The sequence below is a fragment of the Octopus sinensis genome, linkage group LG22, assembly GCF_006345805.1.
Source record: "Octopus sinensis linkage group LG22, ASM634580v1, whole genome shotgun sequence".
Classification (NCBI taxonomy): domain Eukaryota; kingdom Metazoa; phylum Mollusca; class Cephalopoda; order Octopoda; family Octopodidae; genus Octopus; species Octopus sinensis.
Window position 1 is genome coordinate 29,448,751 of NC_043018.1, and position 11,605 is coordinate 29,460,355.

At 35.6% G+C, this 11,605-nt stretch overlaps 1 non-coding gene across 1 annotated transcript; it reads right to left on the reverse strand.

Annotated features, from left to right (window-relative positions):
* Positions 1-10,685: 10,685 nt before the first annotated feature.
* Positions 10,686-10,804, reverse strand: LOC115223338. The gene has a single exon (XR_003882792.1). It is a non-coding gene; the product is annotated as a 5S ribosomal RNA (ribosomal RNA).
* Positions 10,805-11,605: the final 801 nt, after the last annotated feature.

Here is an 11,605-nt window from a genome sequence, read left to right on the forward strand (position 1 = left end):
TACGTATCCGTAACTTAACGGTTCGGCAAAATAGACCAATAGAATAAGTACTAGGCTTACAAAGAATAAGTTCTGGGGTCGATTTGCTCGACTAAAAAAGGTGGTGCTCCAGCATGGACACAGTCAAATGATTGAAACAAGTAAAAGGATATATAAATAACTGGGTGACCTTTGCCCGAAAACCGCTGCTTGAAAGAAATTAAAGGCTAAAAGAAATTATCTGTCTTAGTTGTAGGGGTGAGATGCTTCACTGTCTGATTCCCTCATCCCCATCCTCTAAACTCCTTCATCGCTATAAATCTTCGTTACCCTACTACCCACGCATGACATCGCGTATTCTCCTATAATACTACCAAACTGAACTAACAAATTTATTCTGTGACCAGCAAGGGTTTTAGAATCATGAAGATGGAGTCCCATTCACTTTCGAATGTTTTTGAATATTGTGATTCGTGCATTCACCTGATGAAAATGACTTTTTCTAATGATGCAATGTCTCCATTAATCAAAATTTAGTTGGACACAACATCTATCTGTTTTCACTTATCCATATACGCATACACACACATATATACACGACATGCTTCCACAAATTTTCCTTGTAACAGATTAAGTCCCAAAACATTGATCAGTTCGGGGTTCTATTAGAAATCAGTTACACATGGTACCACGGGACTGTACCCGAAAACACGTGCTTGTAAAGCGAACCCGAAAGTACGTGATTTTTAACCATTCAGCCATGTTTGCACGTAGCCATGTTTGCATGTAGTCTAAACTCATACCAGTATGAGCTAGTATTTTAGTTATTATTATTCTATGTTTGACTTTTGCTTTACATTTGCACAAGCTGGCTCCAAGTATCACCCAGAGACCTCAAGAGACAACAACTTGGAAGTTGATGCTGGTATCATGCCTAGGGTGCCAGATATTTGGTTTTGTACTTAGTGAATACCTAAAAAACATACGAAAATTATGTTTGTTTTTAAAACTTGAGATTACAAAGAATGTATTTTGCGTAGGATATGAGCAGTTCCCATGAGCACTATCTTTTGAATATCTGCCAAATTTGGGTTTCCTGGTATCTGAATTAGGTAGCAATCAGCCCCTTTCGCTATCATTCCCAGGGCACCTATGACAATAGGTATTGTTTTAGTTTTCAGGTTCCACATTTTGCTGATTTCTATTTCAAGATCTTTATATTTGCTCAGCTTTTGGTAGGTCTTGACAGATACGTTTATATCGATTGGGACAGCCATTATTATTGTTATTATTATTATTATTATTATTATTATTATTATTATTATTATTATTATTATATTATTATTATATTTATTACTATTTACCAGAAATATATGTGTTTTTCTCTTTCTCTGCTTATGCATATATATATGTACGTTTGAAACTAAATAAATGCGAATCGAAATCGTAAGAAAAGAGACGTTTTCGAAATAGATGTGTATAAAATCAGACATTCTAATTTCGATTCACAAGAGAAATATATAAACATACAATAAAATTATATTGCGTCAAAGACAATGTGATACCAAGTATTATGTAAAGTTGCTACCATTGCTACTATCACTAAGATAACAGCATGTGATTATTGCATTGTCTTAAGTCGTATATAAATGAATAGATATTAATTGTTGTACTGTTAGTTTTCGATCATTTTCTTCTGAACCAATTGGTAGCCATACGTTATTTTGAATGATATATGCTTATTTAATTGCCTAAATGATCTCGCTACTTGACAGAATTTGTCTACGATGGTAACTATCTTTATTGAAACATTACTATAATATTATAGCATTAACGATTAAAATCAGACATAATGATGCTATTGTGTACTATATCCTCAATGAAATTGATAATCTATGTTATATTGGATTTTTGTGAACAATAATATCTCATTGGTTCTCAGTCACCAATTATGCATCTCTCGTTGGTTTACAGCAACTGGTATGGCAGCTACGATACTACGAGTGATTATTTGTTTAATGCGGTGCTAATGGGGATTACGATTGAAAATAGGAAGATTTAGGATAGAATTGGAAAAGATAACATATGAGAATTAGGAGCAAATGTAACAGTTAGTGGACATAACTTCTTATCAATTTTATTTAAATTAAAACACAGAAAAAGTAGACATCCTCACTTTCCTCGTCAAATGATAGAAATATCTTACTCTCAAAATTGGCAAATGTTGGAATCCGTGGAAAACTTCTACACAGGATTGAGCATTTCCTGGCGAATAGAACACAACATGTTATGGTCGATGGAGTCCACTGAAGCCCAGAAAAAACACCAGTGGTGTCCCTTGGGGGACTGTCTTGGTCCCTCTCCTCTCTTTGTAATCTACATAAACGACCTTTCCAGTGTCATAGAACATTGCAAAGTAAAAACTATTTTCTGATGGTACTGAGCTCCAGGAAGAAGACCTAACTCAACTCCAGTCTGATCTATATTGAAGAAATTGATGAGGACTTGACCGGATAGGAATATGCCTCTGTTCAAATCTTTCAGACAGATCCACACAGTCTCTTTTGCCACAGCCACTAAGCAGAGAAATATATGTCTTCCTTCTCTACTAAGGGATGGTAATACAGTTCTATATTTAAGAGATGCGGAATTATTTACATTATTTGCATTTGACGGATATTGTCCTCATCTTGTTTCTTGTTAACACGTTTCGGCTGATATACCCGCCAGCCTACATCAGGTGACTTGGGGAAATTTAGAACCTGGATTCTCATTCCTAAGGTATTTTTCGAAGTTATTATTATATATGCCATGCAACCTGGAAAACGATCAGCATGAATCGAAAAGGTTACTCAATTTATTTTTTTTATTATATCTTGGTCGATAACACCAATCCGAGCACTTGACTGTTACTTTATTTTATCGATAACGAAACGATGAAACTGGAAGTTGTCTCAGACTAGATTTGAACTTAAAATGTAGAGATACCGTTAAGCCTTTTCTCCAACGTCATAACGATTCTGCGATATTGTCTGTCACCTTAGCTTCATTACTGGAGCATGAGAATTTCAGATATTAATCAGCTTCACAGAATGATACCCATTCCAAACTGAAAAATTGTTTCTGTTATTCTATATTAATGATGCTTACTTAGGCAATTTTCGCTGCTGTATCCATAGTTTTTCAATTAATATATCATGGTGAATATGAAGTTTTAACACGTTGACTCACCTTGAACGTTCTACATGGAGTCATCGAAGTTTTTCTCAGTTGAAGTTGTGTATTATATATGGAACTTGAAAGAATCCAATATCGAACTTCTAATAAAAGATGTTTCATTAGATTTGTTGCTGAAGCTAAAATTATACAAACATCGCAAGGACATCAAAGAATTCTCGAATGATATTAAAGAAACTTGAAATATCCAAAGATTATGATCGATACGAAATTATCTCTTCTTTAATAATGTAAGATAAATGATGCGTAACATATTGTTACTTGTAGAGTAACTACTGGCGTTCTTGTTGATGCTTAACTCTAAGCCAACCTTCACTGTACAGAGCTATGAACAATGACATTCCAACCGTGACCATCCTCTTTTAATGTGCGATGTACGACTACATTATCGTAGATGTCCGTTTCTGATTGGAAAATATAAGATATAAATCTAGGAAAATTTGGCTGCTATTTCAAGCAAGTATGGTAACTATCTTTACGTATGTTAAATTACACTTTGGGTAGATGTGATGTTGTGTCTTCATGCCTTTTCTGAAAGTGTTATATGCGCTATATCAACGAAAATACAAGACAAATTGCAGCCTAGTTTTATGAGGTGTTCATTAATCGCAAGTAGCGCATAATCAAGCATACCTATCATTGGAGACGTTCCAGCCGTGACCATCCATTTTTCGTCCTAATTACTGTGTATATAGAGTCCATGGTTTAATGAATCTAAGACTGGTACTTATGTTATCGACCCCCAAAATCTGAAGACGCAGTAGACTTCAGTGAGTTTCGAGCGCACAACATCAAGGAGCATTATTACAGATTAAAAAGTGTAAGTGGAAATATGTGTTGCTGCCAGCCGATTACGATTCGAAAACAGAAAATTACTGGTACCATATAAACTCTCAATATTCACTGACTAAATTTACAGATGACTAAAAATATTTGAATCTGTTTCAAGAAAGAAACTAAGTTATGCAATCTATTTTATTCGACATAACGGACGAAATCTGCCAACTTTTATCTTCTTTCAAGTATTCTAGAGTTAGAAACATCAACAGAGTTTTACATAAAAATAACGCAGTAAATAGATATTTATACTGACCAAAATTCCGCCAGATTTGGCATTGCATTTCATTCTCTTGGAATCGATAAAACACACACACATTGTATATATATGTGTATATATATAATCGAATTACATCTCAAAAAATGTTGGCCTCGTGCCAAAATTTGAAACACTTATTTAACTGATCAACCAACCGCATCAATCAATCAATCTCGAGCGAATATGAGTTGATTGCATATACCATGTTGTCGCTAATTGTCTTAGGTGCCTATTTATTCGCAAATAGATATGGATATTTTCATGGCGTCCCCACAGTTGAGCTAGTTGTAGAACATCGAGGTTGTGACAGCTTCATGGAGAGGAATGTTATCACCAACTGGGCAATGTAGAGTGAAAATAGAGAAATTGCTACGTACAAACCGGTGCAGGAATTAGATCCACCATTTTATGTTAAGGAAGATTTAAACTAAGGAAGTGAATGTACGTATTAGCAATGCAAATTATTTAATCAAATGATTTACTGATCTTTCTACCGTCTTTTATGTAATACATTAATTAAATCGATATGAATGAAGCTAAAACTTTAATTAATTGCTTGTAATTATTCATTCGTAAAACTGGAGACACTACGTTATGATCGTCGCGAAATAAGGCAAAATTTGAACTAAGAACATGCAGGGTCGGTTGAAAGGTTCACACAGCCCAGGATACTCTCATGGAATGTGACCAAATAAGGTTTATTTTTCAACATAGTCCCCCAAATCACATGGGATCCACACACTTTTCCCATTGGTGTTGCTGTGCTTGAGTCCCATTAATGAAACTTTCCTCCTGTGTCCAAACGTTCATCAACAGCAAATAAAGGTATCACAAGGAATATGAACTACCGATTCCGCCATCCACTCAAATTTATAAAACGTTGATTAAAACGATATCAAGTAAAAAGATTCTTTAATTAACATAGCTTGTTAAATAACAGACAGAGAGGCAGACAGGCAACATTTTATTTACCAAAACCAATACATTAATAACTGAGTCAGCAGAAAGTTTCGGATAAAATTTAAAATAGAAGCCATATAACCAGAAAGGTATTCTTTAGATGAAATTGGCTTAAAATACTTTAAAAAACGGCGAGATTTTCATCAGTTTACAGTCGCGTTTTAGCTTTTCTTTCCAGTGTTATGAGCAAACCAAGGAAGATATAGCGAGTAGACTGCTTGATGGTTATCAAAAATGTTATTTATGTATCTGTACGTTTTTCTTTTCAATTGTCAGTTCAAAAATATCAATCTTCAATTTAATGCTTTTTTTTGCTTTTTGCTTTTTGAATAACAAACCAAACTCTAAATAAAACAACGTGCTTTGAGAACTGTTTTTGTTTTTTCCTTTTTAAATATTATTTCCAGAACTGCCATCTTGACTTTGGATAATTATAATATCATTTTTTGCTGCTTTTTTGTCGTTTGGTGTGTGTGTGTATTTTCATGTAATTTGTATACATACAGATGCGTACATATATCATTTCCATGTGAATGCGTGAAGGTGACGTAAAGTCTGATTACGAAGATCAGCAAAACTGATCTCGGTAGATGAGCTACCACGAAATGATGTAAGACCTCCGGGTAACGCACACACTCACACATACACACACTCTTACACACACACACACATACATGTATATATATATATATATATATATAGAGAGAGAGAGAGAGAGATCTAGACACACATACACATACCTGTATAGAAATATGCACAAGCATTCATTGGTATATATATATATATATATATATATGTGTGTGTGTGTGTGTGTGTGTGTGTGTGTTTCAAATGTATGTGTACGTACGTATGTGTATATATGCGCTTGGATAAAAAATGATTTAAAAGGAAATGTATAAAAGAAAATCCAAACTAGTATAAGAGATCTAAAGTTCTGTGTAAGTGTAAAGTAATACTCAAATTAGCAATAAATCTGGGAACATAGCATAAATGGAACATGGTTATTTTAAGTGTCATGAACTGATAAAATCAGTAGAGCATCTGAGAAATTGCCATGCTATATTTAATTCCATCTCTTTACTTTCTGATTTCAAATCACACGAGCATCAACTTTATTGTTCATCCGTCCGGGACCAAAATAAAATTTAGATGAATAATGTAATACAATACCATTGTTGTGAGGCGGCGAGCTGGCAGAAACGTTAGCACGCCGGGCGAAATGCGTAGCCGTATTTCGTCAGCCGTTACGTTCTGATTCTGTGTGTATGTGTATGTATATATGTATACACCCATTATGTCCTGCTAAATTACATTGTCGTGACACTGTCGAAATACTATGTAACACTATCATGCATCTTGTCACCATAATATACAGCATGTTATATTAATATCCGGGCTTCTACACTGGCACACATTATCTCAACCCAGAATACATCAAGGTATACTCACACACAAATATACATATTGACATTGGTACTACGGTTAAGTACCTATAAACAGAAATTGAACTGAACATTAGTCACATCCGCATAGAGTTTTCCAGTTTGAGTAGAACTACAAGTTGTGATAATATTGTCCCTCCTTTTGTATATATATTTCTTTACTACCCACAAGGGGCTAAACACAGAGGGGACAAAAAAGAACGGACAAACGGATTAAGTCGATTACATCGACCCAGTGCGTAACTGGTACTTAATTTATCGACCCCGAAAGGATGAAAGGCAAAGTCGACCTCGGCGAAATTTGAACTCAGAACGTAGCGGCAGACGAAATACAGCTACGCACTCCGCCCGGCGTGCTAACGTTTCTGCCAGCTCGTCGCCGTCCTCCTTTTGTATATAATTAATATACAGACATAGAAATAATCAAGAGTTTTCCTGGCACCACACACTCGTAAGACTAGTTTTCTGGAGCTTGTGATGTACATGTGTCACACCCGTCCCCCGCTAGACATAACGACAGTCCGTAGTAGATTAACCAATTTTTGACAGCTGAGTGGACTAGAGCATGGTGGAATGATGTATTTTGCTCAAGAACACAACACATCACCCGGTTAAGGAATCGAAACCACAATCTTACGATCATTAATCCACCCCCTAATAACTGATCCACGCGCCTCCACTATGCATCTAAGGGATCAAGAAAACATTTCCCCTGGACAGGGCGCTATTCCTTTGTAAGATTACTCACTCTTTCACAGCTTACTGGACTACAGAAACGTAAAACAACCACTACACCCCAATCACTACACAACGAGCCTCCACATAATACAGACATAAGTTGATTACATTGTCTAATTAATATGTAAATATATAATTCCAAGTCTTGTCTAATTGCCTTTAATTTAATAATTATTTATTTTATACAAATATACATTATCTCGACGTATTAGTTCTACTCAAACTGAAAAGTTGTGTCACCCTTTCAGCATCTAATTAATATATCGTCCTGTAGTTGATTACATTGTGCACTACTTAATATGTAAATTAATAATTGAATGTCTTGTCTAATTACCATGAAATTATATAATTGTTGTACGTGAGTGTGTGTGTGTGTGTACACGTGTGGGTGGGTTTGCGTGTATGTGTGTATGGTATTGTGTATGTCTAGTGTATGGTGCACGTGTATATACACCTTCAGTTATAGCCGTATGTACATAACGGAATGTCCTCGAAGGTCACACTGCTACTACTACTACTACTACTAGTAGTAGTAGTTATAGTAGTAGAGTAGCAGTAGGGATGGTGTGTGAATATGTATGTGTATATAATTGTTTTTCATGTATGCTTGTAATTTTGTATATCTCTCTCCCATCTCTCCCTGTATCTCTCCATCTCTCTCTATTGATAGACACATATACATACATACACATACACATACATACACATATATGATATATATATATATATATGTATATATACATTATCTACAGGTATATATATATATATATATATATATATATATATATATGTGTGTGTGTGTGTGTGTGTGTGTGTGTAGTATCAGCATGCCAACAGTGCGACTCGGAAGGATTGTCTCGTCTAATTACCACTTAATTACATAATTAGTCAAATTGGCTAATTAAAATTAGTATACATTGTCTCAGCAACACAGTGTTTCTGAAGGACGGTGCTAAAATCACCCCCTTCCCGACCATAACCCTGTTTTAACTAAACTTATAAGTGTAAAACTCTACATAATACATTGTCACATAATCGTTGTTTATAATTTACTAACCCGAATATTTAACTGGTACACATTGTATTTTTTTTATATAGCATTCATATTATAAATTTGTCTTGCAAGATAACTGATGTGAAACCGTCTGTTAAAACAGATATTGTTGTATTTCGGGTTGGTCATTGCTATTTTTTAACCAAATAAACACACGCACTATATATTCGTTCTCCACCCGTTTCCTACTGTTCGTATTCTAACTTGTACATTGCCCAGAAATCTTTCATCACATGTATGTGAGCTCTTCATTGACACTTTCCGTTGTTTTGAGAGAATAGACTAAGCGGAGCAAGAGCACACACATAGAGGGAAAGTGTCGCTGAAGAGGTCATAGGTGTGTGACGAAAGATTTCTGGACAATGGACATACATTAGAATAAGAACAATAGTAAACGGGTGAGGAATAAATATATAGTGCGTGTGTTTATTTGGCAAAAAAAAAATACATGACCATCCCGAAATACAACAAAATCCATTTCAACACGCGATTTCAGATCAGGTATTTTGCAACACACAAAAAAATGTCTATCTCGAAAAACAATATTCATATTATTGTTGTGTTGAATGTTTTATTTACATTGTATATCATAGGGTTCAACGCGATTGTCATGTGATCCGTGGTCCTTAATATAGCTATGAATTAAGTGTAGTAGAGACTTGAGTATTCTGCCGAACCAGTCCTCTACATAGCGCTGGATGACTTGTTGAAATGCGTCTGTTTTTGTTTCTTTTTCATGTTTTTGTTTTAATGCTTTGTTGTCTATGTTTAATATTGAGCTCGAATACGGTGGCGAGCTGGCAGAACCGTTAGAACGCTGGGCAAGATGCTTATCAACGTCTCGTTCGTATTTAAGTTCAGAGTTCAAACTGTGCCGGGGCCGACTTTGCAATTTATCTTTTCCAGGTGGATAAAATAAATACCAGTTGAGCACACTGACGTCCATGTAATCGTCTTATCCGCTTCTACCGAAATTGCTGGCCTTGTACCAAACTTTCAAACTAATATTGGGCTTCTGCCTTCACTGATATGTTATAGCTGCAGTAGGATTTGATCCAGAAACGGTGACTGACAACTTTAAAATATCTTTTATTTACTTGCACGCTTTTCTCTTCACTTGACTCCATTTTTCAGGAAATTAAACAGTTTAGGTTATTCAGAAATTTGCGAAGAGAAACATCTCAGAATGGCCAATGGCACTTTTAATAGAATAGACAAATACAAGTATACCAAATATCATACATACATCATAATATCTTAATTTATCTCATGAATCTAAAATTCTCCAAATTTAATATGCCATTAAGGAGAAGAACGAGCTTATCCTCCGAAGATAATAGGACAGTCGCGGACACGGGTGTCTGTTTCAATAGCCGCCATTAGTACACTGTTATATGGTATGTGATATACCTGTATTTCCAATGTTGTGCAAATACATGCCCCCGTCCACTTCGAGCTTTTGTCTTTATGTCATTTTCGTTTGAATAATGTGTTCACCTCTTTTTAGTATTGGGCTAAGTCCTTTGGCTTTCGTATGCGGAGTCGGAAACGTGTCATGTTGTTGTTGGTTCTGACTCAGAAACACGTGAACGCTTATCTTCAGACAAAAGGTTGTTTTTTTCTTATACGACATGTCAATTTTGGAGGAATTCTTCAACTTTGAAATAATTTCCCTTTCTCAAATGTAACTAGTCTAAATTATCATTTGGTAATTATACTATATAAAGGTGCGTGGCTTAGCGGTTAGGGTAATCGGCTCACGGTCTTAAGGTCGTGAGTTCGATTCCGGCAGCGCGTTGTGTCCTTGAGCAACACATTTTATTTCACCTTTCTCCAGTCTACTCAGCTGGCAAAAATGAGTTGTACTTATAATTCAAAGGGCCAGACTTGGCACATTCATATTCACGTTGAGTCTCCCCGAGAACTATGTTAAGGGTACATGTGTCTGTGGATTACTCAGCCATTTGCACGTTAATTTCACGAGTAGACATTTCCGTTGATCGGATCAACTGGAACCATCGTCGTCGTAACCGACGGAGCACCAGTACAAATCATGCTTTCAAAAGTCGTTAGAACCTCAGACAAAACGCTTTGCTGTATTTCTTCCAAATCAACATTTCGCGTTCAAATTTCCCCACGTATGACTATTTCTTTATTACGCACAAGGGGAAATATGGGACGCTTACTGCACCTAGGTTTCCCAAGCGGTCACCCATCTAAGTACTAACTAGGCTCGACGTTGCTTAACTTCGATGATCGGAAGAGAACCGGTGCTTTCAACATGATATGGCCGTAAACTCTTCCACGTATGGACTTTACCTTTCATCTTTTCGAGATGTCGATAAAATATGTACCAGTTGAGCACAGGAGCCGATGTACTTGACTTAACTTCTTCCCTTACAATTACTGGCTGTGTGCCAAAACTGGAAAGAATTACGATATATCTTCTAAAGGCGGAGATAACTTTTATAAATCAATCATTTATGTCGTATGGTTTGTAATATACTTGTATTTGTTTAAGTTACTCAGGTCAACTCTCAGATGTTTATGGCACTCCCCCACCACCGTTCTCACTACGATTATAATACAAATTACTTCTTTTTAGCAAGTTTTCAATATGTTTTTTAATTTATTTGTGTATTTATATAGCGTCTGGCAAGTATTTATTACCTATCGTTTTTTCTGGTGATTTGTTTCATTTTTTTATTGTTCTTTATTTTGTTATGTCTCATTGTAAAGTTTAGCATTCTGGTGTATTTATATTTATATTTTATTTTTATATTTGCTTTGTTTTGTTTTGTTATTGAGATAAAATCTTGGGCATTTTTGATTTCATGATTTATCGGCATATATTTTTATGAACTAAAAACAAAAACTCAGACACAGAAGAAAAACAGAAACAGAGAGAAACAAACAGAGAGAGAGGGGGGGGAGAAAGACGGAAATGGAGGGAGAGAAAGAAATAAAGGTAGAGAGGGAGAGACAATGAAGAGAGCTTTTATTTTTTTTACAATGTCATTAGAGGTCTTTGTGAAGTGAAAAAACATATTTCAACCATGTACTGAAATCGCGCGCATCGTCGAGGCTTCTCATTCCGCT